Below are 27,669 nucleotides of genomic sequence, written 5' to 3' on the forward strand. Positions count from 1 at the left end.
TATATGCGGGACACTTATATACATTATATATGGGACACTTATATACATTATATGCAGGACACTTCTTTGGACGATTTTGGAGCCGTTTTCTCATAGACTCCAATGAAAACAGCTCCAAAAACGGACGTAAAAAACGCTGCGAAAAACGCGAGTTACTCAAAAAACGTCTGAAAATCAGGGGCTGTTTTCCCTTGAAAACAGCGCCGTATTTTCAGACGTTTTTGGTCACTACGTCGTGTGCACATACCCTTAGGCCTCATTCACACGACAGGGTCCGAGTGTCGGCCGGGAAAATCGGCCGCTTTGGCCGATTTTCCCGGCCGGTTTGCATCCGTTTTGCATCCGTTCCGATTCCGTTCCGGGCCGAGTTGCCGTTTTTACCGGCCGATTTGGACCCGATTTGCATCCGTTTTTTTCCCTGTCCGTTTTAAAATCAGATTAATTTAGCCCTTTGTAGATAATGCCACAGCCCCCCTGGTAGGTAATGCCACCCAGCCCCCTGTAGGTGATGCCACACAGCCCCCTGTAGGTGATGCCACACAGCCCCCTGCAAGCGATGCCACACAGCCCCCTGCAGGCGATGCCACCCTGTCCCCTGCAGGTAATGCCACCCAGCCCCCTGTAGGTAATGCCACCCAGCCCCCTGTAGGTAATGCCATCAAGTCCCCTGTAGGTAATGCCACCAAGTCCCCTGTAGGTAATGCCACCAAGTCCCCTGTAGGTAATGCCACACAGCCCCCTGTAGGCGATGCCACACAGCCCCCTGTAGGCGATGCCACACAGCCCCCTGTAGGCGATGCCACACAGCCCCCTGTAGGCGATGCCACACAGCCCCCTGTAGGCGATGCCACACAGCCCCCTGTAGGCGATGCCACACAGCCCCCTGTAGGCGATGCCACCCTGCCCCCTGTAGGCGATGCCACCCACCCTGTAGGCGATGCCACCCACCCAGCCCCCTGTAGGTGATGCCACCCACCCTGCCCCCTGTAGGTGATGCCACCCACCCTGTCCCCTGTAGGTGATGCCACCCACCCTGCCCCCTGTAGGTGATACCACCCTGCCCCCTGTAGGTGATGCCACCCTGCCCCCTGTAGGTGATGCCACCCTGCCCCCTGTAGGTGATGCCACCCTGCCCCCTGTAGGTTGCACCCATCCCCCCCCCCTCTTCCAGGAGAAGTCACTGACTTCACTGTCCATATATGGACTGTGTAGTCACTGACTTCTCCTGAAGAGGAATTCCCTGCCACAGGTCGGGAATTCCGCTTCAGAAGTGAGTGACGTCACTGTGTCCATATATGGACAGTGTAGTCACTCACTTCTCCTGTAGCGGAATCCCCGGCCATAGAGTCGGAGATTTCGCTGCAGAAGTGAGTGACTTCGCTGTGTCCATATATGGACAGTGTAGTCACTCACTTCTCCTGTAGCGGAATCCCCGGCCATAGAGTCGGGGATTTCGCTGCAGAAGTGAGTCACTTCGCTGTGTCCATATATGGACAGTGTAGTCACTCACTTCTCCTGTAGTGGAATCCCCGGCCATAGAGTCGGGGATTCCGCTGCAGAAGTGAGTGACTTCGCTGTGTCCATATATGGACAGTGTAGTCACTCACTTCTCCTGTAGCGGCATCCCCGGCCATAGAGTCGGGGATTCCGCTGCAGAAGTGCGTGACTTCGCTGTGTCCATATATGGACAATGTAGTCACTCACTTCTCCTGTAGCGGCATCCCCGGCCATAGAGTCGGGGATTCCGCTGCAGAAGGGCGTGACTTCGCTGTGTCCATATATGGACAGTGCAGTCACGCACTTCTCCTGTAGCGGAATCCCCAATCCCCAGCCGGGGATTGGGGATTCCGACTCCTACAGCGAGCAATAAAAGATCCTCCTCCTCACATGCACTCTGCACTGTGAGGAGAAGGAGGAGAGAGAGTGCGCGAGCGACGGTAGACCCGGCCATCACTCGGGACACATTCCGGTGATGGCCGTGTATTACCCGGCCCCATAGACTTCTATGAAAATAGAGCATGTTCTATTTTTTGACGGGCGGTTTTCCCGGCCGTCAAAAAATCGGTTGTGTGAATAGCCCCATTAGGGGTCTATTATTCCTAATGCAGCCGGGTGCCGGCCGATTTATGAACGGCCGGCACCCGGCCGGGAAACCCTGTCGTGTGAATTCCGCCTTAGTCTAAATGGTCCAGCCGAACATAGCAAACAAATAAAAGTTAGCAGTATTACAAATATAAAACCTATACTTTTTTCTCCCCTGCGCCACAATACAAACTAGAGGTCAAGGAAAAATAATTTCCCTTCATGTAACTCTGCTTCCTGTCAACTGAAAAGTCATCCGCCAGAGGGAAAAATGTTTCCCCATTGTGGAGTACAAGAAAGTCTAGTTCCCAGGGGGGGCTTCTTGTACTCATCGGGGAAACATTTTTCCTTCTGACAGATGATTTTTCCGTTGACAGGTGACAGAGTTCAATAGGGGGGGGGGTTAGGGGGAGGAGGGGGGAAAATATGGTCTGTTCACAGTTTGTGTTTTTTCCACCCCTGCCCTAGATTTCAGTCCTATATCCGCCCGTGTGTGCAGAATATCACAAGTTCACAACAGAGCTTGCAGCGGAGAAGCGCACGCCCCTGCGGACCACGATACAGAGAGCGCGTCTAACCAGTGAGTATAGCAACTCGGCACCTCTCCTCAGCCTCCACATGTTATTGAATGAGAGGAGGAGGAGAAGGGCGGACTGTGGCTGATAACATTCACTACTGGTATATATTTATATCTGCGGTATAAACACTGCTGCTATATATGGATCTGTGCGGTATATACACTGCTGCTATATATGGATCTGTGCGGTATATACACTGCTGCTATATATGGATCTGTGCGGTATATACACTGCTGCTATATATGGATCTGTGCGGTATATACACTGCTGCTATATATGGATCTGTGCGGTATATACACTGCTGCTATATATGGATCTGTGCGTTATATACACTGCTGCTATATATGGATCTGTGCGGTATATACACTGCTGCTATATATGGATCTGTGCGGTATATACACTGCTGCTATATATGGATCTGTGCGGTATAGTCACTGCTGCTATATATGGATCTGTGCGGTATATACACTGCTGCTATATATGGATCTGTGCGGTATATTCACTACTGCTATATATGGATCTGTGCGGTATATTCACTGCTGCTATATATGGATCTGTGCGGTATATACACTGCTGCTATATATGGATCTGTGCGGTATAGTCACTGCTGCTATATATGGATCTGTGCGGTATAGTCACTGCTGCTATATATGGATCTGTGCGGTATATTCACTGCTGCTATATATGGATCTGTGCGGTATATACACTGCTGCTATATATGGATCTGTGCGGTATATACACTGCTGCTATATATGGATCTGTGCGGTATATACACTGCTGCTATATATGGATCTGTGCGGTATAGTCACTGCTGCTATATATGGATCTGTGCGGTATATACACTGCTGCTATATATGGATCTGTGCGGTATATTCACTGCTGCTACTCTTTTAATAGAAAAATATAAAACATTACAAAATAAACGGTATTTACAAAACAAACACAACAAAACAAAACTTATGTACATTTCTGTACAATTTACCCAGCCTGGCCCTTCTTACATAAATCCCCATGCATACATAACTATAATCCCATACTCATTCGTACACACACCTAAACCCCCCGAACCCAAAGAAAACATAACTATAACACTATATACAACATACTCTTAAAAACCATGTGCCAACCAATGGCCCCCTAAAAAAAACACCACATATATAAAACAACATAAATAATAATCACAATAATAATATAAACATAATAATAATAATAAACTCTGAAAATAAAAGTTACCATCCCATGGTGCACTTACTTCAGTGCACCATGTAAATGAAAAGAAAACAACAAAACAAACCCCCCAAAATAAAAGTTTTTTTTTTTTTTTGTTTTTTTTTTATATTTTATATAATTTTTTTTTATTTAATTTTTTTCCTTTTTATTAACTTATCCACATTCATACCTAACCCTGTACATACTACCTTATCCATCACCACCCATCACCTCCCCCAACCAGCATCACGCCTCATGTCCTTCCATGTCCGCATAGTTCCGATGCTGGCCCCCACCACCCAACACATCACCCAACCAGCCCGATCCCACGTCTCATGTCCTCCTCACGTCAACGTAGTCCAGAATCAGGCTGGGCACACCCCCAGGCCCCCCACCCCACCTATCTACTGCCCATCTTACCTAAACATTCACACAAACCCATGCATAGACCTATACACCATATCGACACATAACTATAACCAAATACCATACTATATACATAAACCCGAAAACCTAAGTTTGGCTGCTTGTAAGCCCTTTTTCTGTCTCCAAAAAGCTCAAAACAAAAACCTACTTGTGCTTACTCAGCCCATCACCAGAGGAGAGAGAGAGAGGAAAGCCCCCCTAGAGCACCAGCCCAGAGGCCAAAGCCAACCCCCAACCACCACCCCGGTCCCTATCGCTAAACCTATGCTGCTTGCCCTATCTCTATCCCTTATTACTTTATAAACTAATCTGTCCCTCCTGCTGTCTCTCATTCTGTCCCTATCGCTATTTCCCGGTGTCATGGCCAGGTGCAGACCCCCACCTCCAGTCTAATACCCAGGGGCACTCCCTCCCCTCCCCCTGAAGGTTGGTTCCACCTAGGGCACCCTAAAATTGAAGCCCCTCCAAAGTCGAGAGGCCTTGGATGCACCCAGTTTCTCAACCTCCAGAGACCGGACCTTCACCAGGTCACCCATGATATTCCTACACACCTCGTCCTCCAGGAGGATTTTACACTGAGTCGATACTAAGCACCGTGCGTTCCACGTGAAATACCTGATCACTAAACTAACTAAAAAAAGAAGTGCAATGATCCCTTCCACCCAGGTCTCCGAATGCCCCATAGGCCCAACCAGCGTAGGAGAGGTTGGTCAGACCGGGCCAACCGATGGAGGCACCCACCCGTTTGTAAACCTCTGCATTGAAGGGACACTGAAGCAAGAAATGGTCCATGCTTTCCAGCGTGTCATCGCACTCCTCCCGAGGACAACCTCTTTCATCGGAGTTTCTGTACTTCAGATTGCCCCTTACATACAGCCTCCCATGGAAGCAGCGCCAAGCCAGATCCCAAAACTTCTGGGGAATCCTCACAGAGTTTAAAAGTTTTAATCCCACCCCGAGGTCGCTACTTGGGCAGTCCCTGAGCGCCAGGGGCTTCTGGAAGCAGGTCAACAAGACCTTTCTGTCAAGAAATTTTCTCGACATGGTCTTGATCTCCCTCGCCTCCAGACCCCACCGACGAACAACCTTCAGAACCGGGGCGGCATAAGCCGGGAGGTGCCCATGGGGTACACGCAGGTCTTTCGCTTGGCCTCCTGTCTCCCATTCCTGGAAGAAAGGCCGAAAACATCCCCTGCAGGAGGATATCCACAGAGGAGCCCTTTCTCTTTAAAAGAGGTTCGCCAAATTAATTTTAATGAAGGTGTTTACTAGAAACACCACTGGGTTAACCATACCTAACCCACCTAGTTTCCTCGGTAGGTAAGTAACCTCCCTCTTGATTAGGTTAAGCCTGTTTCCCCATAACAGTTGGAAGAACAGGCTATAGACCCGAGTCCAGAGAGGTTCTGGCAACATGCACACGCTGCCAAGGTAGAGCAACATGGGCATCAGGTAAGCCTTGGCCAGGTGAACCCTTTCCCTAAGGGACAAAGACCATCCCTTCCATTGGCCAACCTTCTGGGCAGCTATTGATAGCCTACCTTCCCAGTTTTTCATGGGGTAATCACCCGGGCCAAATTCAATGCCTAAGATTTTAGCAGACCCTTTGGGCTCTGGGAGGGTGTCCGGGAGATCAAAACTAGGATCCCCTCCCCCCAGCCAGAGACTTTCACACTTGTCCCGGTTGATCCTGGACCCAGATGCCCGTGAGTAGCGCTCAACTTCTGACATCACCCACTCTGCCTCCCCTCTCGAGGAGACAAAGATAGTGACGTCATCCGCGTACGCAACCACCCTCTGAGTGGCTTCCGGCTCCTCCAAGTCCATCCCCACCCCCGCCAATGGCCCACGATCGAGCCGCCTAAGAAAGGGGTCGATCGCGAAAACATACAGCAAGGGGCTTAAGGGACAACCCTGGCGGACACCAGACCCAACCTCAAAGGGGGTTCCAGTCCAACCGTTCACCAGTGCAAAAGACTCAGCCCCAGCGTATAGGGTCTGGAGCCAATTAACGAACTCACCCGGTAGGCCATACCTCAGAAGGACTGACCAAAGGTACTTGTGATTCACCCGGTCAAAAGCTTTGGCCTGATCCAAGGACAGCATGTACCCCTCCCATCGGCCAGAATGTCCCTGCTCCACTGCCTCTCTGACACTGAGGACAGCACTAAAGGTGCTGCGGCCTGGAACAGAGCAATGCTGGGCCGACGAAAGGAGCCGGGGTGCAAACTTCACCAGCCGATTAAACAGTACTTTTGCGAGAACCTTTCTGTCCGTATTGAGGAGCGCTATGGGACGCCAGTTCTCAATACGTGTCGAATCCTTACCCTTTGACAGAATGATCAAGGCCGACTTGCCCATTGACTTTGGAAGAGCGCCCGAGGAGAGGCACTCATTAAAAACCGCAGTCAAGAGGGGAACTAAGGTTCCCTTAAAAGCCTTATAAAACTCAGATGTTAAGCCATCTGGGCCTGGCGACTTTTTGATGGCCAACCCATCAATCGCCAGCATCACTTCCTCTTCCTTGATCGACTCTGTCAAAACACCAAGCGAGGGGTCTGCTCCTGGCTCAGGGATGGTTTCAGCCAGGAAAGCCGACATTTCGTCTCGGTTTAGATCCTGCTCACCCAAAAGCTGCGAATAAAAGGATCTGATGACCTCCAGGATCCCTGATTTGGATCTCATCAGGGAGCCTGTACTATCTACCAGTCCTGTCACCACCTTACGACTCACTGACATCTTGCAGTTCTTGTAAGGGTCGGGCGAGCGGTACCTCCCGAAATCCCGTTCAAGAACCAAAGACGTGTGCCTATCATATTGGCATCTTTTAAGCAGAGCTTTCACCACGGAGATTTCCTCACGGCTACCTCCGGTTGAGACTAGATGTTCGAGTTTCCTCCTCATGTCTTGATACAGGCGATACCTGCTCATAGACCTGAGGCACGAGATCTGACGGAAAAACTCAGCCACCCGTTCTTTGAACACCTCCCACCACTCAGACTTAGTACCACCTAGATCCAATAAAGGTACCTGGCTCTGAAGAAAATCCTCGAAGGCCTGTCTTATCTCTGCTTCTTCCAGGAGAGTAGAATTCAGCCTCCATATACCTCTTCCCATCTGGAGGGACTCTGCAACATTCAAAGAAAACATAATCATACAGTGATCGGAGAACTCCACCTCAACGACGGACACTGCCGAAGAGATGGCGTCCTCCTTTAAAAAAAACCTGTCTATTCTGGATCTACGACTACCACTATGATAGGTGAATCCCGAGTGGCCTGGGGTATACCGAATGTGGATGTCCTCCAGGCGAGCATCACTAGCTATTCTATTCAACTCGACACTATCATAGGCCAGTACCTTTCTGGAACCTCCTCTGTCTTGGGGCCTAACGACAGTGTTAAAGTCCCCTCCAAAAATGACTTGTCGGCCTGTAAAAAGGAAGGGCTTAATCCTCATGAAGAGACTTTTCCGGTCCCACTTTGTCTGGGGACCGTAGATGTTAATGAGTCTTAGTTCTTGTCCCCTCATGAGAACATCTAAGATCAAGCACCGCCCCATTTCTAACTCGATCATCCGCCGGCATGTGACCGGTGCGGTAAAAAGTACCGCCACCCCGCTATATGGCTCAGCCGCAAGAGACCAGTAGGAGGGCCCACGTCGCCACTCCCTCCTAGCTTTCACGACCTCTGCCAAAAGTGACAGTCTGGTCTCCTGCAAAAACAAAATGTCAGCTTCAACCCGGCCGAGAAAATCAAAGGCTGCAAATCTAGCCATATTCGACTTAATGCTGGCAACGTTAATCGATGCCAGCGTCAACGGAGTGGGTGCCGCCATCATAAATGATTGAGTTAGACGGTTTTCTTCTTCCCACCCCTTTCTTTCTCCTCTGAGGAGGACCCCTCACCCTCTTTACCTCTTTTTTTTGTTTTTGAGGAGTCCATAACCTCCACCACCCCCCTCCCATTCTCATCTCCTGGGTCCGGGCCGACCCCCTCCCCCGGGGACAGTGGCCCCCGCAGAAGAGGAGGCTCAACGACACCTAGACTCCCTACCGTGCTCTCCCCCCCGTCCTGGGGGTCTGGAATATCCATGAGAACACGGTATCGGTTGGGGGAGCACACCAGGGGGGTGCAGGTTTTGCCTTCCTTGGCCGGGGCAGGGCCAGATGTTTTTAGCCCTGTTTTGATGTTACCCGGTGTCCCCTGTTTTGTTTTAGGCTGTGACCTCCCTTCCTCTTCCACACTTTCATAGTGGGAGGACTGGGAGTCCTCAGCCCTCTGCTCTCTCTCTATCCTCCTTATCTCCTCGTCCAGTACGGCCCCCCCAAGAGCATCAGTATCCTGGGGGGCATCCAGGTCCGAGCCAGAGGAGTCCCCAGTTTCCTGGGTCCTCCTCAGCTCTCGTTCCCTTCTGCGTTTTTCCGCCCTTCTCTGACGAGAAGGGGGTCCCCTCCTGGCGTTCGTCCTTTGCTCTTGGGCTCTATCGTCTCTGTCCGCCCCCTCGCCCACGGAGACCTCCCTCCTTACATTCTCCGTAGGGTTGGAACAGACATTGACGACTGAGCGCGGACACCGACTGAAAGGGTGACCTAGGTCACCACACAGGTTACACCTAATCTGCTCACACGATGCGGCCAGATGGCCTACCCCCCCACAATGAGCGCACTTCTGCACAGTGCAGCTTGCGCTCAAGTGTGAGGGGTCGCCACACCGGTGACACAGCTTCGGCTGCCCCTGGTAGAAGACAAGGATTCGATCTCTTCCCAAGAAAGCAGATGATGGTATGTGGGACACCGTCTGCCCCAGACGCTTAAGTTTAACCATAAACGTCCAGGCTCCCGACCAGATGCCAAACTCATCGCAGTTCTTCCGTGGCATCTCTGCTACCTCACCGTATCTTCCCAACTAGGTCATGATGTCCACACAGGAAAGCGACTCGTTACGGGTAAGAACGGTCACTTTCCTGAGACCATTCTGGCGAGAGATTGCTTGCGCAGCAAACCCTCGCCAGCCGGGCTCGCTTTTCACCAGCTCATAGTTCCCCCAGAAGACCTCAAGGCCCCCCGGCTGAACAAAGCTGATGTCAAACTCAGCCGTACCATGAGGATGTATCAAGGCGTAGATGTCACTCGCCTTGAAGCCCATCTCCAGCAGCAGCTCCACCACCCTCTTACGAGGAGGGCACGCATCATTGCCACGCCACTGGAGACGGACCACATTCCTCCTGGCCACGGCCGGCCCGGTTGTTGGGAGCGACCACTGATCTCCCCGTCTCTCTCGGAAGGCATCCAGACCATACCTATTTATCCAAAAGGATAGGTCCTTCTGCACTCCCCCTACTGTTATCGTCTGCTTCCCCTCCCTTAAGGCTTCTAGGAGGCGCTGTTGCAAACTGCCGTCCCCGGGCCCAGAAGATGAGGATGGGTGGGCCGACGGTCCCCCCACCACAACGCCCGCATACGACCTGCCGGGCGCTCTGGCAGAAGGAGCAACCGGCCCCCCACTGGTTGACACTCCCCCCACAATATTACAACCCACATTAACATCCATAACATTAATATCCACAACATTACCACCACCAACAATATTACCAACACTACTAACATTACCATCAATATTTACATTTCCACTTACATTCCTCCCCACAACTTTCATACCGGCCAGGCTGGTTACGGAGTTCTTCCTTTTGTCCATAGGCTTTTTATATGTTGTTTTTGGGGTCTCCACATCATCAGGTGCCGCTACTTCTGGGGCGCCGCCGGATATCTCAGGCGGCAATCCCTCAGCACCCTCCGCTTCACCGACCTCCATTTCTGCTGCGCCACCAATGCAATGTTCGGGAGGAGGGGTGCCGTCACCCCCCGTGCCCGCTAAACCCCTCCCACCGCCTTGCGGCGATGCAGATGGAGGGGCCGCAGGCACAGCTAGAGCCGCTCCCGGCACCAAACCACCCCCCCCTCCCGTCGGGGGATGGCCAGCAGTGCCGAAGCCTCTCCTACCGCCACCATTCGCTGCCGCAACACTTTCTGGTGCGTCCGCCGGCCGAGTCACATGACCAGCAGACTTCCGGTTTTCCGGCGCCACATCCGGTTTCCGGTTCCCCCCGTCCCCCGGCCTCCGGCTTGCGCCAGAGACCGGCTTCTGAGGTTTCCCATCCGCCGGACACGGGGACACGCCCCCTAGCGCCACGTGGCCATCGACGCCACCTCCTTTACAGGAGACGGCGTCTGGCGCCATCTTGGCCACATTGCTCAAAACCAGCACCATATCTTTCTGCCCACATACCCGCCACGACCCCACTGCAGAGGCCGGAGCTGGGGGATTTGCGGGGTTTGCGTCCCGAACCGAGCTCTCACCCGGTCCGGAACGCAAGGAAGACAGGTAGGAATATTTGTAAGATACTCCACCTGTCTTCCCCTTTGCATTTTTCCGCCTCAACTTCCATAATTTTTTCTTTTTTTTTTTCTCCTCCTCCGGTGGCAACTCATCTCCAAAAGTAAAGTTCTGGAGGGACACTGGGGACTCCTGCAGCCGTATTTGCGTGAGCAACCCCGGGGGTGCCCACTGCCCGATTCAAAGTTTTGCACAACTTGGCTGCAGGAAAGTTCCCCACTTGCCCCTCCGTTACTGCCTTCCCAGGGGTCCTCCGAGCCCGTCTCCTCCCGGGTTGGCGTCCTCTCCACCTCCACGCTTTCCTCCATTTCTGTGGCCCCCACTTCTGCGGCCTCCATTTTTGCGGCCTCCATTTTTGCGGCCTCCAATTTAGCGGCCTCCAATTTAGCGGCCTCCACTTTTGCGGCCTCCACTTTTGCGGCCTCCACTTTTGCGGCCTCCACTGCCTCTGCACTTTTAGCAGCCAATGCCTTTACTCCCCTTTTGCAGGGGGTTTCATTACTTTGCGTGGGGGACGCCATCAGGGAAAACCTTTCATCATTCTCCAATTTCTCCCCGAAGGCTCCCCCACCGACCACAATCTCCATCTTTCTCTCCTCCACCATATTAATTTCTTCCAGTATTTCCTTTACCTGTAGATTATACCGGGACCTCTTGGCGCCTGATGTTTTAGCTGCTCGTCCCCTTGCGGCCGCCAGATCTTCACGAAGCCGCCGCAGGGACTTACCGAGGTCCCGGTATTCTTCCAGCCGGGCAGCTAGGCGGGAGCTGAAGGTTTCCACCGACTCTCCCGACCGCAGTAGCCCCCATTCCTCTACCGTGCTCTGGTCCTCAGGTCTGGCATCTGGCCTTGCTGGGCCTTCTGGTCCTCCACCTGGATGATCCGCCATGTCTCTCCTCCTGGCTCCTTCCAGAGCCCCAGCATCAGGGGGGGCCGCACAGATCTTTCCACGGGATGACCTTCTCACCCCTGATGCTGGCTGCACGCTCCCAGCAGGTTGGGAAGACCCCCTACCCCCCGCCTGCATGCTCCAGGGGGTAGAGGTCTGAGGCTCCATGTATGAATGGAGCCTCCTTCAGGGAAGCTTCCTTAGCCCAGGCAGGTGATAGAAACCTGGGCTGGTGAAAGAAAGGAAACTCCCTGGATTCCGGGTGTGGTCCACTCAACTCCACACACACAGCAGCTCTCACTCACACAACCTCCCTCCTTGCTGGTCACTGCTGCTACTCTTTTAATAGAAAAATATAAAACATTACAAAATAAACGGTATTTACAAAACAAACACAACAAAACAAAACTTATGTACATTTCTGTACAATTTACCCAGCCTGGCCCTTCTTACATAAATCCCCATGCATACATAACTATAATCCCATACTCATTCATACACACACCTAAACCCCCCGAACCCAAAGAAAACATAACTATAACACTATATACAACATACTCTTAAAAACCATGTGCCAACCAATGGCCCCCTAAAAAAAACAATCAAGACATATATAAAACAAAATAAATAATAATCACAATAATAATATAAACAAAATAATAATAATAATAATAATAATAAACTCTGAAAATAAAAGTTACCATCCCATGGTGCACTTACTCCAGTGCACCATGTAAATGAAAAGAAAAGAACAAAACACAAAAAACAAAAAAAAAAATATATATATACATATATATATATATATATATATATATTCATTTATCTTTTTCTAATTTTTTTCAATTATTATTTTTTTTTTTTTTTTATATATTTTTTACTTTTTTTTATTTTATTTTATTAACTTATCCACATTCATACCTAACCCTGTACACACTAACTTATCCATCACCACCCATCACCTCCCCCAACCAGCATCACGCCTCATGTCCTTCCATGTCCGCATAGTTCAGATGCTGGCCCCCACCACCCAACACATCACCCACCCAGCCCGATCCCACGTCTCATGTCCTCCTCACGTCCACGTAGTCCAGAATCGGGATGGGCACACCCCCAGGCCCCCCACCCCACCTATCTACTGCCCATCTTATCTAAACATTCACTCAAACCCATGCATACACCTATACACCATATAATCATACCGACACATAACTATAACAAAATATCATACTGTATACAATAACCCGAAAACCTAAGTTTGGCTGCTTGTAAGCCCTTTTTCTGTCTCCAAAAAGCTCAAAACAAAAACCTACTTGTGCTTACTCAGCCCATCACCAGAGGAGAGAGAGAGGAAAGCCCCCCTAGAGCACCAGCCCAGAGGCCAAAGCCAACCCCCAACCACCACCCCGGTCCCTATCGCTAAACCTATGCTGCTTGCCCTATCTCTATCCCTTATTACTTTATAAACTAATCTGTCCCTCCTGCTGTCTCTCATTCTGTCCCTATCGCTATTTCCCGGTGTCATGGCCAGGTGCAGACCCCCACCTCCAGTCTAATACCCAGGGGCACTCCCTCCCCTCCCCCTGAAGGTTGGTTCCACCTAGGGCACCCTAAAATTGAAGCCCCTCCAAAGTCGAGAGGCCTTGGATGCACCCAGTTTCTCAACCTCCAGAGACCGGACCTTCACCAGGTCACCCATGATATTCCTACACACCTCGTCCTCCAGGAGGATTTTACACTGAGTCGATACTAAGCACCGTGCGTTCCACGTGAAATACCTGATCACTAAACTAACTAAAAAAGAAGTGCAATGATCCCTTCCACCCAGGTCTCCGAATACCCCATAGGCCCAACCAGCGTAGGAGAGGTTGGTCAGACCGGGCCAACCGATGGAGGCACCCACCCGTTTGTAAACCTCTGCATTGAAGGGACACTGAAGCAAGAAATGGTCCATGCTTTCCAGCGTGTCATCGCACTCCTCCCGAGGACAACCTCTTTCATCAGAGTTTCTGTACTTCAGATTGCCCCTTACATACAGCCTCCCATGGAAGCAGCGCCAAGCCAGATCCCAAAACTTCTGGGGAATCCTCACAGAGTTTAAAAGTTTTAATCCCACCCCGAGGTCGCTACTTGGGCAGTCCCTGAGCGCCAGGGGCTTCTGGAAGCAGGTCAACAAGACCTTTCTGTCAAGAAATTTTCTCGACATGGTCTTGATCTCCCTCGCCTCCAGACCCCACCGACGAACAACCTTCAGAACCGGGGCGGCATAAGCCGGGAGGTGCCCATGGGGTACACGCAGGTCTTTCGCTTGGCCTCCTGTCTCCCATTCCTGGAAGAAAGGCCGAAAACATCCCCTGCAGGAGGATATCCACAGAGGAGCCCTTTCTCTTTCAAAGAGGTTTGCCAAATTAATTTTAATGAAGGTGTTTACTAGAAACACCACTGGGTTAACCATACCTAACCCACCTAGTTTCCTCGGTAGGTAAGTAACCTCCCTCTTGATTAGGTTAAGCCTGTTTCCCCATAACAGTTGGAAGAACAGGCTATAGACCCGAGTCCAGAGAGGTTCTGGCAACATGCACACGCTGCCAAGGTAGAGCAACATGGGCATCAGGTAAGCCTTGGCCAGGTGAACCCTTTCCCTAAGGGACAAAGACCATCCCTTCCATTGGCCAACCTTCTGGGCAGCTATTGATAGCCTACCTTCCCAGTTTTTCATGGGGTAATCACCCGGGCCAAATTCAATGCCTAAGATTTTAGCAGACCCTTTGGGCTCTGGGAGGGTGTCCGGGAGATCAAAACTAGGATCCCCTCCCCCCAGCCAGAGACTTTCACACTTGTCCCGGTTGATCCTGGACCCAGATGCCCGTGAGTAGCGCTCAACTTCTGACATCACCCACTCTGCCTCCCCTCTCGAGGAGACAAAGATAGTGACGTCATCCGCGTACGCAACCACCCTCTGAGTGGCTTCCGGCTCCTCCAAGTCCATCCCCACCCCCGCCAATGGCCCACGATCGAGCCGCCTAAGAAAGGGGTCGATCGCGAAAACATACAGCAAGGGGCTTAAGGGACAACCCCGGCGGACACCAGACCCAACCTCAAAGGGGGTTCCAGTCCAACCGTTCACCAGTGCAAAAGACTCAGCCCCAGCGTATAGGGTCTGGAGCCAATTAACGAACTCACCCGGTAGGCCATACCTCAGAAGGACTGACCAAAGGTACTTGTGATTCACCCGGTCAAAAGCTTTGGCCTGATCCAAGGACAGCATGTACCCCTCCCATCGGCCAGAATGTCCCTGCTCCACTGCCTCTCTGACACTGAGGACAGCACTAAAGGTGCTGCGGCCTGGAACAGAGCAATGCTGGGCCGACGAAAGGAGCCGGGGTGCAAACTTCACCAGCCGATTAAACAGTACTTTTGCGAGAACCTTTCTGTCCGTATTGAGGAGCGCTATGGGACGCCAGTTCTCAATACGTGTCGAATCCTTACCCTTTGACAGAATGATCAAGGCCGACTTGCCCATTGACTTTGGAAGAGCGCCCGAGGAGAGGCACTCATTAAAAACCGCAGTCAAGAGGGGAACTAAGGTTCCCTTAAAAGCCTTATAAAACTCAGATGTTAAGCCATCTGGGCCTGGCGACTTTTTGATGGCCAACCCATCAATCGCCAGCATCACTTCCTCTTCCTTGATCGACTCTGTCAAAACACCAAGCGAGGGGTCTGCTCCTGGCTCAGGGATGGTTTCAGCCAGGAAAGCCGACATTTCGTCTCGGTTTAGATCCTGCTCACCCAAAAGCTGCGAATAAAAGGATCTGATGACCTCCAGGATCCCTGATTTGGATCTCATCAGGGAGCCTGTACTATCTACCAGTCCTGTCACCACCTTACGACTCACTGACATCTTGCAGTTCTTGTAAGGGTCGGGCGAGCGGTACCTCCCGAAATCCCGTTCAAGAACCAAAGACGTGTGCCTATCATATTGGCATCTTTTGAGCAGAGCTTTCACCACGGAGATTTCCTCACGGCTACCTCCGGTTGAGACTAGATGTTCGAGTTTCCTCCTCATGTCTTGATACAGGCGATACCTGCTCATAGACCTGAGGCACGAGATCTGACGGAAAAACTCAGCCACCCGTTCTTTGAACACCTCCCACCACTCAGACTTAGTACCACCTAGATCCAATAAAGGTACCTGGCTCTGAAGAAAATCCTCGAAGGCCTGTCTTATCTCTGCTTCTTCCAGGAGAGTAGAATTCAGCCTCCATATACCTCTTCCCATCTGGAGGGACTCTGCAACATTCAAAGAAAACATAATCATACAGTGATCGGAGAACTCCACCTCAACGACGGACACTGCCGAAGAGATGGCGTCCTCCTTTAAAAAAAACCTGTCTATTCTGGATCTACGACTACCACTATGATAGGTGAATCCCGAGTGGCCTGGGGTATACCGAATGTGGATGTCCTCCAGGCGAGCATCACTAGCTATTCTATTCAACTCGACACTATCATAGGCCAGTACCTTTCTGGAACCTCCTCTGTCTTGGGGCCTAACGACAGTGTTAAAGTCCCCTCCAAAAATGACTTGTCGGCCTGTAAAAAGGAAGGGCTTAATCCTCATGAAGAGACTTTTCCGGTCCCACTTTGTCTGGGGACCGTAGATGTTAATGAGTCTTAGTTCTTGTCCCCTCATGAGAACATCTAAGATCAAGCACCGCCCCATTTCTAACTCGATCATCCGCCGGCATGTGACCGGTGCGGTAAAAAGTACCGCCACCCCGCTATATGGCTCAGCCGCAAGAGACCAGTAGGAGGGCCCACGTCGCCACTCCCTCCTAGCTTTCACGACCTCTGCCAAAAGTGACAGTCTGGTCTCCTGCAAAAACAAAATGTCAGCTTCAACCCGGCCGAGAAAATCAAAGGCTGCAAATCTAGCCATATTCGACTTAATGCTGGCAACGTTAATCGATGCCAGCGTCAACGGAGTGGGTGCCGCCATCATAAATGATTGAGTTAGACGGTTTTCTTCTTCCCACCCCTTGCTTTCTCCTCTGAGGAGGACCCCTCACCCTCTTTACCTCTTTTTTTTGTTTTTGAGGAGTCCATAACCTCCACCACCCCCCTCCCATTCTCATCTCCTGGGTCCGGGCCGACCCCCTCCCCCGGGGACAGTGGCCCCCGCAGAAGAGGAGGCTCAACGACACCTAGACTCCCTACCGTGCTCTCCCCCCCGTCCTGGGGGTCTGGAATATCCATGAGAACACGGTATCGGTTGGGGGAGCACACCAGGGGGGTGCAGGTTTTGCCTTCCTTGGCCGGGGCAGGGCCAGATGTTTTTAGCCCTGTTTTGATGTTACCCGGTGTCCCCTGTTTTGTTTTAGGCTGTGACCTCCCTTCCTCTTCCACACTTTCATAGTGGGAGGACTGGGAGTCCTCAGCCCTCTGCTCTCCCTCTATCCTCCTTATCTCCTCGTCCAGTACGGCCCCCCCAAGAGCATCAGTATCCTGGGGGGCATCCAGGTCCGAGCCAGAGGAGTCCCCAGTTTCCTGGGTCCTCCTCAGCTCTCGTTCCCTTCTGCGTTTTTCCGCCCTTCTCTGACGAGAAGGGGGTCCCCTCCTGGCGTTCGTCCTTTGCTCTTGGGCTCTATCGTCTCTGTCCGCCCCCTCGCCCACGGAGACCTCCCTCCTTACATTCTCCGTAGGGTTGGAACAGACATTGACGACTGAGCGCGGACACCGACTGAAAGGGTGACCTAGGTCACCACACAGGTTACACCTAATCTGCTCACACGATGCGGCCAGATGGCCTACCCCCCCACAATGAGCGCACTTCTGCACAGTGCAGCTTGCGCTCAAGTGCGAGGGGTCGCCACACCGGTGACACAGCTTCGGCTGCCCCTGGTAGAAGACAAGGATTCGATCTCTTCCCAAGAAAGCAGATGATGGTATGTGGGACACCGTCTGCCCCAGACGCTTAAGTTTAACCATAAACGTCCAGGCTCCCGACCAGATGCCAAACTCATCGCAGTTCTTCCGTGGCATCTCTGCTACCTCACCGTATCTTCCCAACCAGGTCATGATGTCCACACAGGAAAGCGACTCGTTACGGGTAAGAACGGTCACTTTCCTGAGACCATTCTGGCGAGAGATTGCTTGCGCAGTAAACCCTCGCCAGCCGGGCTCGCTCTTCACCAGCTCATAGTTCCCCCAGAAGACCTCAAGGCCCCCCGGCTGAACAAAGCTGATGTCAAACTCAGCCGTACCATGAGGATGTATCAAGGCGTAGATGTCACTCGCCTTGAAGCCCATCTCCAGCAGCAGCTCCACCACCCTCTTACGAGGAGGGCACGCATCATTGCCACGCCACTGGAGACGGACCACATTCCTCCTGGCCACGGCCGGCCCGGTTGTTGGGAGCGACCACTGATCTCCCCGTCTCTCTCGGAAGGCATCCAGACCATACCTATTTATCCAAAAGGATAGGTCCTTCTGCACTCCCCCTACTGTTATCGTCTGCTTCCCCTCCCTTAAGGCTTCTAGGAGGCGCTGTTGCAAACTGCCGTCCCCGGGCCCAGAAGATGAGGATGGGTGGGCCGACGGTCCCCCCACCACAACGCCCGCATACGACCTGCCGGGCGCTCTGGCAGAAGGAGCAACCGGCCCGCCAATGGTTGACACTCCCCCCACAATATTACAACCCACATTAACATCCACAACATTACCACCACCAACAATATTACCAACACTACTAACATTACCATTAATATTTACATTTTCACTTACATTCCTCTCCACAACTTTCATACCGGCCAGGCTGGTTACAGAGTTCTTCCTCTTGTCGATGGGCTTTTTATAAGTTGTTTTTGTCGTTTTTGGGGTCTCCACATCATCGGGTGCCGCTACTTCTGGGGCGCCGCCGGATATCTCAGGCGGCAATCCCTCAGCACCCTCCGCTTCACCGACCTCCATATCTGCTGCGCCACCAATACAATGTTCGGGAGGAGGGGTGCCGTCACCCCCCGTGCCCGCTAAACCCCTCCCACCGCCTTGCGGCGATGCAGATGGAGGGGCCGCAGGCACCGCTAGAGCCGCTCCCGGCACCAAACCAACCCCCCCTCCCGTCGGGGGATGGCCAGCAGTGCCGGAGCCTCTCCTACCACCACCACTCGCTGCCGCAACACTTTTTGGTGCGTCCGCCGGCCGAGTCACATGACCAGCGGACTTCCGGTTTTCCGGCGCCACATCCGGTTTCCGGTTCCCCCCGTCCCCCGGCCTCCGGCTTGCGCCAGAGACCGGCTTCTGAGGTTCCCCATCCGCCGGACACGGGGACACGCCCCCTAGCGCCACGTGGCCATCGACACCACCTCCTTTACAGGAGACGGCGTCTGGCGCCATCTTGGCCACATTGCTCAACACCAGCACCATATTTTTCTGCCCACATACCCGCCACGACCCCACTGCAGAGGCCGGAGCTGGGGGATTTGCGGGGTTTGCGTCCCGAACCGAGCTCTCACCCGGTCCGGAACGCAAGGAAGACAGGTAGGAATATTTATAGGATACCCCACCTGTCTTCGCCTTTGTTTTCTTCCGCCTTAACTTCCAAAGCTTCTTCTTCTGTACTTTGTCCTCCTCTGGTGGCAACTCAGCTCCAAAAGTAAAGTTCTGGAGGGACACTGGGGACTCCTGCAGCCGTATTTGCGTGAGCAACCCCGGGGGGTGCCCACTGCCCGATTCAATGTCTTGCACACCTTGGCTGCAGGAAAGTTCCCCACTTGCCCCTCCATTACTGCCCTCCCAGGGGTCCTCCGAGCCCGTCTCCTCCCGGGTAGGCGTCCTCTCCACCTCCACACTTTCCTCCATTTCTGTGGCCTCCACTTCTGCGGCCTCCACTTTTGCGGCCTCCACTTTTGCGGCCTCCACTTTTGCGGCCTCCACTTTTGCGGCCTCCACTTTTGCGGCCTCCACTTTTGCGGCCTCCACTGCCTCTGCACTTTTAGCAGCCAATGCCTTTACTCCCCTTTTGCAGGGGGTTTCATTACTTTGCGTGGGGGACGCCATCAGGGAAAACCTTTCATCATTCTCCAATTTCTCCCCGAAGGCTCCCCCACCGACCACAATCTCCATCTTTCTCTCCTCCACCATATTAATTTCTTCCAGTATTTCCTTTACCTGTAGGTTATACCGGGACCTCTTGGCGCCTGATGTTTTAGCTGCTCGTCCCCTTGCGGCCGCCAGATCTTCCCGCAGCCGCCGCAGGGACTTACCGAGGTCCCGGTATTCTTCCAGCCGGGCAGCTAGGCGGGAGCTGAACGTCTCCATCGACTCTCCTGACCGAAGTAGCCCCCACTCCTCGACCGTGCTCTGGTCCCTTGGTCGGGCATCTGGCCTCGCTGGGCCTTCTGGTCCTCCACCTGGATGATCCGCCATGTCTCTCCTCCTGGCTCCTTCCAGAGCCCCAGCATCAGGGGGGGCCGCACAGATCTTTACACGGGATGACCTTCTCACCCCTGATGCTGGCTGCACGCTCCCAGCAGGTTGGGAAGACCCCCTACCCCCCGCCTGCATGCTCCAGGGGGTAGAGGTCTGAGGCTCCATGTATGAATGGAGCCTCCTTCAGGGAAGTTTCCTTAGCCCAGGCAGGTGATAGAAACCTGGGCTGGTGAAAGAAAGGAAACTCCCTGGATCTCGGGTGTGGTCCACTAAACACACACACACAGCAGCTCTCTCACACACAACCTCCCTCCTTGCTGGTCACTGCTGCTACTCTTTTAATAGAAAAATATAAAACATTACAAAATAAACGGTATTTACAAAACAAACACAACAAAACAAAACTTATGTACATTTCTGTACAATTTACCCAGCCTGGCCCTTCTTACATAAATCCCCATGCATACATAACTATAATCCCATACTCATTCATACACACACCTAAACCCCCCTAACCCCAAGAAAACATAACTATAACACTATATACAACATACTCTTAAAAACCATGTGCCAACCAATGGCCCCCTAAAAAAAAAATCAAGACATATATAAAACAAAAAAAATAATAATCACAATAATAATATAAACAAAATAATAATAATAATAATAATAATAATAATAATAATAATAAACTCTGAAAATAAAAGTTACCATCCCATGGTGCACTTACTCCAGTGCACCATGTAAATGAAAAGAAAAGAACAAAACACAAAAATATACATATATATATATATATTTATTTATTTTTTTCTAATTTTTTTCAATTATAATTTTTTTTTTTTTTTTAATGTATTTTTTACTTTTTTTTTATTTTATTTTATTAACTTATCCACATTCATACCTAACCCTGTACACTAACTTATCCATCACCACCCATCACCTCCCCCAACCAGCATCACGCCTCATGTCCTTCCATGTCCGCATAGTTCAGATGCTGGCCCCCACCACCCAACACATCACCCACCCAGCCCGATCCCACGTCTCATGTCCTCCTCACGTCCACGTAGTCCAGAATCGGGATGGGCACACCCTCAGGCCCCCCACCCCACCTATCTACTGCCCATCTTATCTAAACATTCACTCAAACCCATGCATACACCTATACACCATATAATCATACCGACACATAACTATAACAAAATATCATACTGTATACAATAACCCGAAAACCTAAGTTTGGCTGCTTGTAAGCCCTTTTTCTGTCTCCAAAAAGCTCAAAACAAAAACCTACTTGTGCTTACTCAGCCCATCACCAGAGGAGAGAGAGAGGAAAGCCCCCCTAGAGCACCAGCCCAGAGGCCAAAGCCAACCCCCAACCACCACCCCGGTCCCTATCGCTAAACCTATGCTGCTTGCCCTATCTCTATCCCTTATTACTTTATAAACTAATCTGTCCCTCCTGCTGTCTCTCATTCTGTCCCTATCGCTATTTCCCGGTGTCATGGCCAGGTGCAGACCCCCACCTCCAGTCTAATACCCAGGGGCACTCCCTCCCCTCCCCCTGAAGGTTGGTTCCACCTAGGGCACCCTAAAATTGAAGCCCCTCCAAAGTCGAGAGGCCTTGGATGCACCCAGTTTCTCAACCTCCAGAGACCGGACCTTCACCAGGTCACCCATGATATTCCTACACACCTCGTCCTCCAGGAGGATTTTACACTGAGTCGATACTAAGCACCGTGCGTTCCACGTGAAATACCTGATCACTAAACTAACTAAAAAAGAAGTGCAATGATCCCTTCCACCCAGGTCTCCGAATGCCCCATAGGCCCAACCAGCGTAGGAGAGGTTGGTCAGACCGGGCCAACCGATGGAGGCACCCACCCGTTTGTAAACCTCTGCATTGAAGGGACACTGAAGCAAGAAATGGTCCATGCTTTCCAGCGTGTCATCGCACTCCTCCCGAGGACAACCTCTTTCATCGGAGTTTCTGTACTTCAGATTGCCCCTTACATACAGCCTCCCATGGAAGCAGCGCCAAGCCAGATCCCAAAACTTCTGGGGAATCCTCACAGAGTTTAAAAGTTTTAATCCCACCCCGAGGTCGCTACTTGGGCAGTCCCTGAGCGCCAGGGGCTTCTGGAAGCAGGTCAACAAGACCTTTCTGTCAAGAAATTTTCTCGACATGGTCTTGATCTCCCTCGCCTCCAGACCCCACCGACGAACAACCTTCAGAACCGGGGCGGCATAAGCCGGGAGGTGCCCATGGGGTACACGCAGGTCTTTCGCTTGGCCTCCTGTCTCCCATTCCTGGAAGAAAGGCCGAAACCATCCCCTGCAGGAGGATATCCACAGAGGAGCCCTTTCTCTTTCAAAGAGGTTTGCCAAATTAATTTTAATGAAGGTGTTTACTAGAAACACCACTGGGTTAACCATACCTAACCCACCTAGTTTCCTCGGTAGGTAAGTAACCTCCCTCTTGATTAGGTTAAGCCTGTTTCCCCATAACAGTTGGAAGAACAGGCTATAGACCCGAGTCCAGAGAGGTTCTGGCAACATGCACACGCTGCCAAGGTAGAGCAACATGGGCATCAGGTAAGCCTTGGCCAGGTGAACCCTTTCCCTAAGGGACAAAGACCATCCCTTCCATTGGCCAACCTTCTGGGCAGCTATTGATAGCCTACCTTCCCAGTTTTTCATGGGGTAATCACCCGGGCCAAATTCAATGCCTAAGATTTTAGCAGACCCTTTGGGCTCTGGGAGGGTGTCCGGGAGATCAAAACTAGGATCCCCTCCCCCCAGCCAGAGACTTTCACACTTGTCCCGGTTGATCCTGGACCCAGATGCCCGTGAGTAGCGCTCAACTTCTGACATCACCCACTCTGCCTCCCCTCTCGAGGAGACAAAGATAGTGACGTCATCCGCGTACGCAACCACCCTCTGAGTGGCTTCCGGCTCCTCCAAGTCCATCCCCACCCCCGCCAATGGCCCACGATCGAGCCGCCTAAGAAAGGGGTCGATCGCGAAAACATACAGCAAGGGGCTTAAGGGACAACCCTGGCGGACACCAGACCCAACCTCAAAGGGGGTTCCAGTCCAACCGTTCACCAGTGCAAAAGACTCAGCCCCAGCGTATAGGGTCTGGAGCCAATTAACGAACTCACCCGGTAGGCCATACCTCAGAAGGACTGACCAAAGGTACTTGTGATTCACCCGGTCAAAAGCTTTGGCCTGATCCAAGGACAGCATGTACCCCTCCCATCGGCCAGAATGTCCCTGCTCCACTGCCTCTCTGACACTGAGGACAGCACTAAAGGTGCTGCGGCCTGGAACAGAGCAATGCTGGGCCGACGAAAGGAGCCGGGGTGCAAACTTCACCAGCCGATTAAACAGTACTTTTGCGAGAACCTTTCTGTCCGTATTGAGGAGCGCTATGGGACGCCAGTTCTCAATACGTGTCGAATCCTTACCCTTTGACAGAATGATCAAGGCCGACTTGCCCATTGACTTTGGAAGAGCGCCCGAGGAGAGGCACTCATTAAAAACCGCAGTCAAGAGGGGAACTAAGGTTCCCTTAAAAGCCTTATAAAACTCAGATGTTAAGCCATCTGGGCCTGGCGACTTTTTGATGGCCAACCCATCAATCGCCAGCATCACTTCCTCTTCCTTGATCGACTCTGTCAAAACACCAAGCGAGGGGTCTGCTCCTGGCTCAGGGATGGTTTCAGCCAGGAAAGCCGACATTTCGTCTCGGTTTAGATCCTGCTCACCCAAAAGCTGCGAATAAAAGAATCTGATGACCTCCAGGATCCCTGATTTGGATCTCATCAGGGAGCCTGTACTATCTACCAGTCCTGTCACCACCTTACGACTCACTGACATCTTGCAGTTCTTGTAAGGGTCGGGCGAGCGGTACTTCCCGAAATCCCGTTCAAGAACCAAAGACGTGTGCCTATCATATTGGCATCTTTTGAGCAGAGCTTTCACCACGGAGATTTCCTCACGGCTACCTCCGGTTGAGACTAGATGTTCGAGTTTCCTCCTCATGTCTTGATACAGGCGATACCTGCTCATAGACCTGAGGCACGAGATCTGACGGAAATACTCAGCCACCCGTTCTTTGAACACCTCCCACCACTCAGACTTAGTACCACCTAGATCCAATAAAGGTACCTGGCTCTGAAGAAAATCCTCGAAGGCCTGTCTTATCTCTGCTTCTTCCAGGAGAGTAGAATTCAGCCTCCATATACCTCTTCCCATCTGGAGGGACTCTGCAACATTCAAAGAAAACATAATCATACAGTGATCGGAGAACTCCACCTCAACGACGGACACTGCCGAAGAGATGGCGTCCTCCTTTAAAAAAAACCTGTCTATTCTGGATCTACGACTACCACTATGATAGGTGAATCCCGAGTGGCCTGGGGTATACCGAATGTGGATGTCCTCCAGGCGAGCATCACTAGCTATTCTATTCAACTCGACACTATCATAGGCCAGTACCTTTCTGGAACCTCCTCTGTCTTGGGGCCTAACGACAGTGTTAAAGTCCCCTCCAAAAATGACTTGTCGGCCTGTAAAAAGGAAGGGCTTAATCCTCATGAAGAGACTTTTCCGGTCCCACTTTGTCTGGGGACCGTAGATGTTAATGAGTCTTAGTTCTTGTCCCCTCATGAGAACATCTAAGATCAAGCACCGCCCCATTTCTAACTCGATCATCCGCCGGCATGTGACCGGTGCGGTAAAAACTACCGCCACCCCGCTATATGGCTCAGCCGCAAGAGACCAGTAGGAGGGCCCACGTCGCCACTCCCTCCTAGCTTTCACGACCTCTGCCAAAAGTGACAGTCTGGTCTCCTGCAAAAACAAAATGTCAGCTTCAACCCGGCCGAGAAAATCAAAGGCTGCAAATCTAGCCATATTCGACTTAATGCTGGCAACGTTAATCGATGCCAGCGTCAACGGAGTGGGTGCCGCCATCATAAATGATTGAGTTAGACGGTTTTCTTCTTCCCACCCCTTGCTTTCTCCTCTGAGGAGGACCCCTCACCCTCTTTACCTCTTTTTTTTGTTGTTGAGGAGTCCATAACCTCCACCACCCCCCTCCCATTCTCATCTCCTGGGTCCGGGCCGACCCCCTCCCCCGGGGACAGTGGCCCCCGCAGAAGAGGAGGCTCAACGACTCCTAGACTCCCTACCGTGCTCTCCCCCCCGGCCTGGGGGTCTGGAATATCCATGAGAACACGGTATCGGTTGGGGGAGCACACCAGGGGGGTGCAGGTTTTGCCTTCCTTGGCCGGGGCAGAGCCAGATGTTTTTAGCCCTGTTTTGATGTTACCCGGTGTCCCCTGTTTTGTTTTAGGCTGTGACCTCCCTTCCTCTTCCACACTTTCATAGTGGGAGGACTGGGAGTCCTCAGCCCTCTGCTCTCTCTCTATCCTCCTTATCTCCTCGTCCAGTACGGCCCCCCCAAGAGCATCAGTATCCTGGGGGGCATCCAGGTCCGAGCCAGAGGAGTCCCCAGTTTCCTGGGTCCTCCTCAGCTCTCGTTCCCTTCTGCGTTTTTCCACCCTTCTCTGACGAGAAGGGGGTCCCCTCCTGGCGTTCGTCCTTTGCTCTTGGGCTCTATCGTCTCTGTCCGCCCCCTCGCCCACGGAGACCTCCCTCCTTACATTCTCCGTAGGGTTGGAACAGACATTGACGACTGAGCGCGGACACCGACTGAAAGGGTGACCTAGGTCACCACACAGGTTACACCTAATCTGCTCACACGATGCGGCCAGATGGCCTACCCCCCCACAATGAGCGCACTTCTGCACAGTGCAGCTTGCGCTCAAGTGTGAGGGGTCGCCACACCGGTGACACAGCTTCGGCTGCCCCTGGTAGAAGACAAGGATTCGATCTCTTCCCAAGAAAGCAGATGATGGTATGTGGGACACCGTCTGCCCCAGACGCTTAAGTTTAACCATAAACGTCCAGGCTCCCGACCAGATGCCAAACTCATCGCAGTTCTTCCGTGGCATCTCTGCTACCTCACCGTATCTTCCCAACCAGGTCATGATGTCCACACAGGAAAGCGACTCGTTACGGGTAAGAACGGTCACTTTCCTGAGACCATTCTGGCGAGAGATTGCTTGCGCAGCAAACCCTCGCCAGCCGGGCTCGCTTTTCACCAGTTCATAGTTCCCCCAGAAGACCTCAAGGCCCCCCGGCTGAACAAAGCTGATGTCAAACTCAGCCGTACCATGAGGATGTATTAAGGCGTAGATGTCACTCGCCTTGAAGCCCATCTCCAGCAGCAGCTCCACCACCCTCTTACGAGGAGGGCACGCATCATTGCCACGCCACTGGAGACGGACTACATTCCTCCTGGCCACGGCCGGCCCGGTTGTTGGGAGCGACCACTGATCTCCCCGTCTCTCTCGGAAGGCATCCAGACCATACCTATTTATCCAAAAGGATAGGTCCTTCTGCACTCCCCCTACTGTTATCGTCTGCTTCCCCTCCCTTAAGGCTTCTAGGAGGCGCTGTTGCAAACTGCCGTCCCCGGGCCCAGAAGATGAGGATGGGTGGGCCGACGGTCCCCCCACCACAACGCCCGCATACGACCTGCCGGGCGCTCTGGCAGAAGGAGCAACCGGCCCGCCACTGGTTGACACTCCCCCCACAATATTACAACCCACATTAACATCCACAACATTACCACCACCAACAATATTACCAACACTACTAACGCTACCATTAATATTTACATTTCCACTTACATTCCTCTCCACAACTTTCATACCGGCCAGGCTGGTTACAGAGTTCTTCCTCTTGTCCATGGGCTTTTTATAAGTTGTTTTTGTCGTTTTTGGGGTCTCCACATCATCAGGTGCCGCTACTTCTGGGGCGCCGCCGGATATCTCAGGCGGCAATCCCTCAGCACCCTCCGCTTCACCGACCTCCATATCTGCTGCGCCACCAATGCAATGTTCGGGAGGAGGGGTGCCGTCACCCCCCGTGCCCGCTAAACCCCTCCCACCGCCTTGCGGCGATGCAGATGGAGGGGCCGCAGGCACCGCTAGAGCCGCTCCCGGCACCAAACCAACCCCCCCTCCCGTCGGGGGATGGCCAGCAGTGCCGGAGCCTCTCCTACCGCCACCACTTGCTGCCGCAACACTTTTTGGTGCGTCCGCCGGCCGAGTCACATGACCAGCGGACTTCCGGTTTTCCGGCGCCACATCCGGTTTCCGGTTCCCCCCGTCCCCCGGCCTCCGGCTTGCGCCAGAGACCGGCTTCTGAGGTTCCCCATCCGCCGGACACGGGGACACGCCCCCTAGCGCCACGTGGCCATCGACACCACCTCCTTTACAGGAGACGGCATCTGGCGCCATCTTGGCCACATTGCTCAAAACCAGCACCATATTTTTCTGCCCACATACCCGCCACGACCCCACTGCAGAGGCCGGAGCTGGGGGATTTGCGGGGTTTGCGTCCCGAACCGAGCTCTCACCCGGTCCGGAACGCAAGGAAGACAGGTAGGAATATTTATAGGATACCCCACCTGTCTTCGCCTTTGTTTTCTTCCGCCTTAACTTCCAAAGCTTCTTCTTCTGTACTTTGTCCTCCTCTGGTGGCAACTCAGCTCCAAAAGTAAAGTTCTGGAGGGACACTGGGGACTCC

The 27,669-nt window shown here is 52.4% G+C and overlaps 1 protein-coding gene across 2 annotated transcripts in view; it reads left to right on the forward strand.

Annotated features, from left to right (window-relative positions):
• The window catches only part of LOC142698140 (uncharacterized), a 226,387-nt gene that overhangs the window by 110,924 nt on the left and 87,794 nt on the right, over positions 1-27,669 (forward strand). The window contains exon 2 of one of the 2 annotated variants that reach the window (XR_012865704.1): positions 2,551-2,662. The exons of the other annotated variant lie outside the window; for it this stretch is intronic. The gene's annotated coding sequence lies outside the window, so the exon portion shown is untranslated. The remainder of the gene's footprint in view (positions 1-2,550; positions 2,663-27,669) is intronic. 2 annotated transcript variants of the gene reach the window in all.

This window comes from Rhinoderma darwinii (assembly GCF_050947455.1).
Source record: "Rhinoderma darwinii isolate aRhiDar2 chromosome 12 unlocalized genomic scaffold, aRhiDar2.hap1 SUPER_12_unloc_2, whole genome shotgun sequence".
NCBI lineage: Eukaryota > Metazoa > Chordata > Amphibia > Anura > Rhinodermatidae > Rhinoderma > Rhinoderma darwinii.